Source organism: Neoarius graeffei, chromosome 18 (assembly GCF_027579695.1).
Source record: "Neoarius graeffei isolate fNeoGra1 chromosome 18, fNeoGra1.pri, whole genome shotgun sequence".
NCBI classification, from domain to species: Eukaryota; Metazoa; Chordata; class Actinopteri; order Siluriformes; family Ariidae; genus Neoarius; species Neoarius graeffei.
In genome coordinates, this window is record NC_083586.1 from 24,969,429 (window position 1) to 24,977,034 (window position 7,606).

Consider the following 7,606-nt stretch of genomic DNA (forward strand, 5'->3'; position numbering starts at 1 on the left):
TCCAACATTTTGCTAAGTCGATACATGGGCAAGACTATCTGTCAAAATGGGGAATGATGAGTACAATGGCTAAGCACTGGTTCACGAAAGGCTTTGCAGTATTTTAACAAAAGTTTTGCCAAAAATGTTCTATCTATGTCACACACAACATAGGCCATGGGCAGACAGCCCCTCAGGCTGCACACCCAGTCCCAAACCTCCTATTTGACCATTTACAGATGGACTTCATTGAAATGACACCTGCTGAAGGGAAGAAATATTGTCTCATAACAGTAGACATGTTTTCTAAGTGGGTAGAAGCCTTTCCGACATCCAAACAAGATACAGGAGCAGTAGCAAAGGCCCTGCTGTCCGAAATAATTCCCAGGTGGGGTATTCCACAGAAAATAAATAGTGATACTGGGACCCCATTTGTCAACAAAGCCCTCAAACAGGTAGGAGAGATGCTGGACATAGACTTAAGACAGCTCTGTGCATATCATCCCATGAGTGGGGGCACAGTAGAAAGAGAGAATGACATTCTAAAAAACAAATTGGCTAAATGCTATGCAGAAACAGGACTAAACTGGGTAAAAGCCCTCCCTATTGCTCTTTTCCATATGCACACATGGGTAAGACCAAAAAAACAAACTTAGCCCATTTGAGGTACTGTTTGGCAGACCGGCAAACACAGGAATAGGGCCAAAGCTGATGCCACACCTAACAACAAATTTGTGTGAAGATGAAATGTTGTGTTATTGTGCAGAATTATCTTCTGTTTTGTGTGCTACCCACAAGCAAGTGAAAGATACTCTTCCACAGCCTGCAACGGGTGCAGTTCACGATCTGCAGCCTGGCGACTGGATAGTGGTGAAGGACTTCCGACATAAAAGCTGGAGACACCCCAGGTGGCTCGGTTCATACTAAATCCTCCTTATGACACAGATGGCTGTTAAGGTTGGCAAGAGAGCCAAGTGGATACATGCCAACCACTGCAAGTGAACACCAATACCCGAACCTGAAGGGGAAAAAAGAGGACAAGGAAAACAGTGAGTGAAGGAAGGAGTTGGTGACAGAAGAGGGTGTCCTTGAGTCTCGGTGAGGTGGGAAGAGTGCAAAAGGGTGTACCTGCACTCAGAGCACCAACAAACGTCAAGAAGGATGAAAGGTCACCTAACCCGAACCTCTCTCCATACTCTCTGCACATACGTTCTGGCCAACAATGGAGAGCATGACAACATCACTCAAGCCATCAGCCAAATGAAAGATATAGCGCACCAGTTGCACTTGGACGAGCATGGAGACTATGACTGGGGGTGGTGTATGGAGTTTTTGGGAAATGGACAGCATATGTTTCTATGCTTATTCCTGTTGTTCTGATATTATTGTTGATTTGTTTCTGTGCACCATGCTTGATGCAATGTTTCACTATGATAAATAGAGTAATGTCAGCATATCTACATGGTTACCAACTGGTTAAAGTAGACCCAGATGAGCTTCCAGATATGGCCTTCATCACCTCACGGGGACTATGATCCTCCATTCTGGGATGAGCATGATGAGGACCTGAAGGAGATATTGCAGAACAATATTTAAGTTTAGCAACACCATGCATTGCTTTTCCTATCTAAAGAATGCCATGTTCTAGGGATGTTTATGTCTTGCTAAAACCACAATATACTTAATTTTCCTTCTCCTATAAATGAAATGTCTACCTAAAGCCAAAAGGGAAGGGTAGAGATAGATGTGATTAGGAGAAGTTTTGTAATTAGCTTGGTAGTTGACATTGTTAGCTTGGTATGCAGAATCGAATATGTTATCAAAGAATTGATAAAAAGGAGGAAGTGTAATGGAAAATGTTTAAGTGTTTAAGATTTTAAATGTCTCAGTTTAAATTTTTAATTTCTAACATCTAATCAGGAAAATGTTATCCTTGAGTGTGAGTGTACGTGATTGTTCTGCATTCATTTGGTATCTAATCACAGATGAAGCTTGCATGTACTTAGTTTCAAGATTTTCACATATTCAGGCTTTAAAAGGGAGCAAAAGATATGAGATGTGCTCTGCACTGAAGATACATAATTCTGTGAGTGAGAGCCCTATCTTGCAAGATTGAATAAAACCTATTTCTTCTATGGCTGAAACGTGAAGCGTGTCAATCCTTTTTTTCCTCTGTATAAGCTGTACATTGATGCAATGAAATGCTTCCAGTACATAACTTTGTATTATGCTTATTCATAAATGATCTAGGGGCAGCATGGTGATGTAGTGGTTAACACTGTCACCTCATAGCAAGAAGGTTCTGAGTTCAAGCCCAGTGGCCGATAGGGGCCTTTCTGTGTGGAGTTTGCATGTTCTCCTTGTGTCTGTGTGGGCTTCCTCTGGGTTCTCCGGTTTCCCCCACAGTCCAAAAACATGCATGTTAGGCTAATTGGTGGCTCTAAATTGACCATGAGTGTGAATGGTTGTTTGTCTCTATTGGCCCTTTTCCACTACCCTTTTTCAGCTTGCTTCAGCTCGCTTCAGCCCGACACGGCTCGCGTTTCGACTATCTGAAAACAGCACGACTCGGCTCGCTTCAGCCCTGTTTAGCCCCCAAAACTCGCACCGTTTTGGAGTGGGGCTGAAGCGAGCCAAACCGAGCTGAGTGAGGCTAGGGGCGTGAGGAGACACTCCCCTGTGCACTGATTGGTGAGGAGGAGTGTCCTCACACGCCCCGCGAGCACGCTGGGATCTGTAAACACCGTAAACCCGGAAGAAGGAGAATTATGAATTATGAAGCCTTATGCGCCTCACCTCATCTATACGCTCTTGCCAGTATCTGTTGGCGTTGTCGGTGACAACAAGCCACAGCACCAAGACCAGCAACACTAACGACTCCATGTCCTCCATGTTTATTGTTTACTATCCGGGTCGTGAGACTACCGCTTAAAAGCTCACTGATGTCACTGTTTGCGCCGCCTAACGACATCACCTGACGTCCACCCACTTTCGCTAACTCCACCCAATGTGTCCACCCACTTCCAGCCAGCACGGTTCAGCGCGGTTGTAGTCGAAATGCAACTCCAACAGCCCCACTCGGCTCGACTCAGCCCGACTCAGCACGGCACGGCTCAGCCGCGTTGGTAGTGGAAAAGCGGCATATGTGTCAGCCCTGCGATGACCTGGTGACTTGTCCAAGGTGCACCCCGCCTCTCGCCCATAGTCAGCTGGAATAGGCTCCAGCTTGCCTGCAACCCTGCACAGGGTAAGCGGTTATGGATAATGGATGGATGATTGTTTTTGATTTTGACTGTTTGTATATAATGTGTCATAGTTCCTGTGGTGTACCTTCATTAAAGCAATTGTTTTTTTTTTCTGAATTAACAGATTTTCTTCCTTTTTTAACTTTGTGGATAAGTAATGGTGTCTAACATAGAGGACATTACATGGTCATGCGAAGATATGAAGTTTATCTTCGAGTGATGAATGCATATATATCATGAGTGAGCAAAGCAAATGAGTGATATATTTTTCAACACGAGATGTTATTTTATAAATGTAGATATTATTTTGATAAAGTATGACAGACCAGTAGACAGTAGTGTTGTTAGTCCCTATCACTTGGGCATATAGCCCTGCATATTTTGAGCCTAGCCCCTGGTATTTTTACCCTCAAAAAATATAAGAGACTAATAGAAAACAACTGAATGAAACAGATCTGAACTTTACTTGCAGCATCCGAAGATGGAGGGGGGAACACAGGGGAAGCAGAGAAGAGGGGGACATAATTGAACGCTGCACAGTGCACATTCAGGATTTTGTTAACCGCCAACAAAAGAACATTCAGAACTGGTCAGAAGATGACTTCAAAAGAAACAATCCACTACTGTTGGATTTTTCAAGATGAAATCAGATGGTAAGTCACTGACCATGGGTGTATATATAGAATGCATCAACAATGTAACCTAACAAATTAGACTGATGCACAAAAACCACTCCGTGTAGCCTGGTTTTCTTGAACTTACAGCATAGGGTCTGTGTGATTAGTGTGCCAGACTAGCTCAAAAGTTCGTGGTTTAATGAATATCTACAGTGGCAATCTATTTGTCTGATTAAGTTTATTTAACAGATCTACAACAGTTTGTGTTCATGTAGACACCAATCGTTGCCCTGGCATTATTTGATCATATGTTTTAATGCTACCTGTAGCCGATGCAGAACCAGCCAGCCATAGTCAGCCTTTGGCATATTAATCACATATAGGGATACATTTTTTTTTTGTTATTTCTTTGTTTTGCCACACAATATTAATGTCAACATAAATTTGTGCTGTCCAGACACCACAAATGAGCTGCTGCAGTCAACTGAGCCTGGATGCATTGGACAAATTGGTATTTATGAGTTTGTGTGAAAGAGAAAAACTTGGAAGACATACTTATATGATCATAGTCTTGTGAGATGGGATGTCATCTGGGATTTTGAATGTTGTAATATAATAATGCAGCTTAGAATTTCTGTCTTTGTGGTCCTACAGGAGAGCTATGTGAGTGAGAAATGATATATTTTTATTAAACTGATGATAAATTTGGTGGCACGGTGGTGTAGTGGTTAGCGCTGTCGCCTTGCAGCAAGAAGGCCCGGGTTTGAGCCCCGTGGCCGGCGAGGGCCTTTCTGTGCGGAGTTTGCATGTTCTCCCTGTGTCTGCATGGGTTTCCTCTGCTCCGGTTTCCCCCACAGTCCAAAGACATGTAGGTTAACTGGTGACTCTAAATTGACCGTAGGTGTGAGTGTGAATGGTTGTCTGTGTCTATGTGTCAGCCCTGTGATTACCTGGCGACTTGTCTAGGGTGTACCCTGCCTTTCGCCTGTAGTCAGCTGGGATAGGCTCCAGCTTGCCTGCGACCCTGTAGAACAGGATAAAGCGGCTAGAGATAATGAAATGAGATGAGATGAGATAGTCAATTGACATATGCCTCAGTTTCCTGAGACATTATGGGTGTCGCTAATAACTTAATAATAAGGAGACAGAAACTGAAGTGAACTACATAAATTTAAAAAGAGCAGTGCAAAAATCACTAATAAAGATTACATAACCTTTGCATGTGAGTGTGGGATAATATTTCTTGTAATGTTAAATATAACCTCCCAACCTATCTATGCCAATCTCGCTTAAAAAGTACAAGCCCCCAGGAAAACTTGACTTAGCCCCTGGTCTTTTCAATAGCCAGAAACGCCCCTATAGATATAGCTATATATTTGCGTTACCGGTATTCTATTCTGATAAAGTATGCCAAAATATCAGAACACCTGTTCAGAGTTGAAATATTTTATGCTTGCTAGAAAATAATGGACATGATTATATTATGTATATTTTCTGGCGATGTGGCAACCCGCCGTGCCTGTGCGCGCGCGGACCGGATGCGTTACATCCTGCGGGACAAAGAGCTGCTCTGTTTCCCCCTCCACGCGCAAGCACGCACCTCACACGCGCGCGCGCCGAGCAATACAGTTCCTGCACTTGGACTTGAGGCGCCGTTTCTGACTTTTCACAGCTTTAGTGTTTTAAATTAAAAAAAAAAAAAGTGATGAAAACTACGAGGAAATCCATTTATTCTGCTGTATGCTGGAGGCTGTATTGAGCACTATACATCGGGGTCACACACACACACGCGCGCACGAACGCACGGGGAACCAGTGTTGAACTCACGGTGAGTTTAAACATTGTTCTATAACAGGTCTCAGTGATGAATAAAGGTAAACTATTCTGTTAATTTAATATTTACATTCATATTGTTTTAATCGATATTTTTACAGAATAATTTCAGCGCGCGCTTGTTAGTTCAGGAACATGAGTAAAATATCATCTGCGCTGTAAATTCAAGATAACCAGGCTTCACATAGCGGTTTTTGTGCATCAACATAGGTTACATTGTTGATACATTCTATATATACACCCACGGTCGATGACTTACCAGTGGACTGTTTTATTTAAGTTATCTTCCAAATTTTAGTAACAGCCAACAGAAGAACATTCAGAACTCTGAATGTTCTTCCTCTGTTAGCGACTACCAAAACGTGCACTGCGCAGTGCTCAATTATGTCAACTCCCCCAGCTGTTTTCTATAAATCGCTTACTTTTTTTGAGGGCAAAAACATTTGGGGCTAGGCTCAAAATACCCGAATAATATAGCCTAACGACGCTAATGGTTAGGAGTTTAGTGTGCATTTATGCAAAAGTCGCAGTGCAATGGGTATTATGATTATGATGGATATGGATTTTTCACGGGGTGCCACTGTGGTGTAGTGGTTAGCACTGTCGCCTCACAGCAAGAAGGTCCTGGGTTCGAGCCTAGTGGCCGGCGAGGGCCTTTCTGTGTGGAGTTTGCATGCTGTCTGTGTGGGTGTGCTCCGGTTTCCCCCAAAGGCATGCAGGTTAGGCTAATTGGTGGCTGGTTGCTTGGGGTCCCCTGGCCCAGGGGCCCCCTGAGAGTCAGGGCCTGAGGGCTTATTTTTATTGTTCTTTACCATTGTATTTTCACATTTGGAATTTAAAAAACTTTGGTTTCATACAGGGCGGCACGGTGTAGTGGTTAGCGCTGTCGCCTCACAGCAAGAAGGTCCGGGTTCGAGCCCCGTGGCCGGCGAGGGCCTTTCTGTGTGGAGTTTGCATGTTCTCCCCATGTCCGCATGGGTTTCCTCCGGGTGCTCCGGTTTCCCCCACAGTCCAAAGACATGCAGGTTAGGTTAACTGGTGACTCTAAATTGACCGTAGGTGTGAGTGTGAATGGTTGTCTGTGTCTATGTGTCAGCCCTGTGATGACCTGGCGACTTGTCCAGGGTGTACCCCGCCTTTCGCCCGTAGTCAGCTGGGATAGGCTCCAGCTTGCCTGTGACCCTGTAGAACAGGATAAAGCAGCTAGAGATGATGAGATGAGATGAGATGGTTTCATACATTTTTCGTTGGTGTCAGATTATTTATAACATATTGGTGATGAACACTGGTCAGAAGGGCCCCCTGGAAATTTTTGCTTGGGCCCACAACAGACTCTAGAATCACCTCTGTGTCTGTGTCTATGTGTTAGCCCTGTGATGACCTGGTGACTTGTCCAGGGTGTACCCTGCCTCTCGCCCATAGTCAGCTGGGATAGGCTCCTGTGACCCTGTAGGACAGGATAAGCAGCTACAGATAATGGATGGATGGATTTTTCACATGTAGCAAAACTTGTTTTACGTTCCAGTGGACCTTTTGACCGTCTGCCTCTCTGTCTGCTTGTTTGTCAAGTCACTTTTATTTCCATAGTGCTTTTAACAGTGTTACAAATAAGCTTTACAAAGAAAATATAAATTTTAAACATGAATTTCTCCCTAATGAGCAAGCCTGAGGCAACGTTGGCAAGAAAAACTCCCTGAGACTCCATGAGGAAGAAACCTTGAGAGGAATCAGACTGAAAAGGGAACCATCCTCATTTGAGTGATTACAGATATCATAATAACAAATAACTCTTTTCTATAAGTGTGTTCTATATGGTCAAAAAGTACAACTGTGTAACCAGGATATTAATTATAGTTTTGAAATAAGGTCTATTTTGTTGAAGCTATCAACTGTTTATTGATGGAGACTTGAGTGCAATGCTGTTCATGACAA

At 43.5% G+C, this 7,606-nt stretch overlaps 1 protein-coding gene across 2 annotated transcripts in view; it reads left to right on the forward strand.

Moving 5' to 3' along the window:
- The first annotated feature begins 5,402 nt into the window (after positions 1-5,402).
- LOC132866040 (protein sprouty homolog 2-like) overlaps positions 5,403-7,606 on the forward strand; it is a 32,705-nt gene continuing 30,501 nt past the window's right edge. For both annotated transcript variants that reach the window (XM_060898599.1, XM_060898600.1), the window contains exon 1: positions 5,403-5,669. The gene's annotated coding sequence lies outside the window, so the exon portion shown is untranslated. The remainder of the gene's footprint in view (positions 5,670-7,606) is intronic.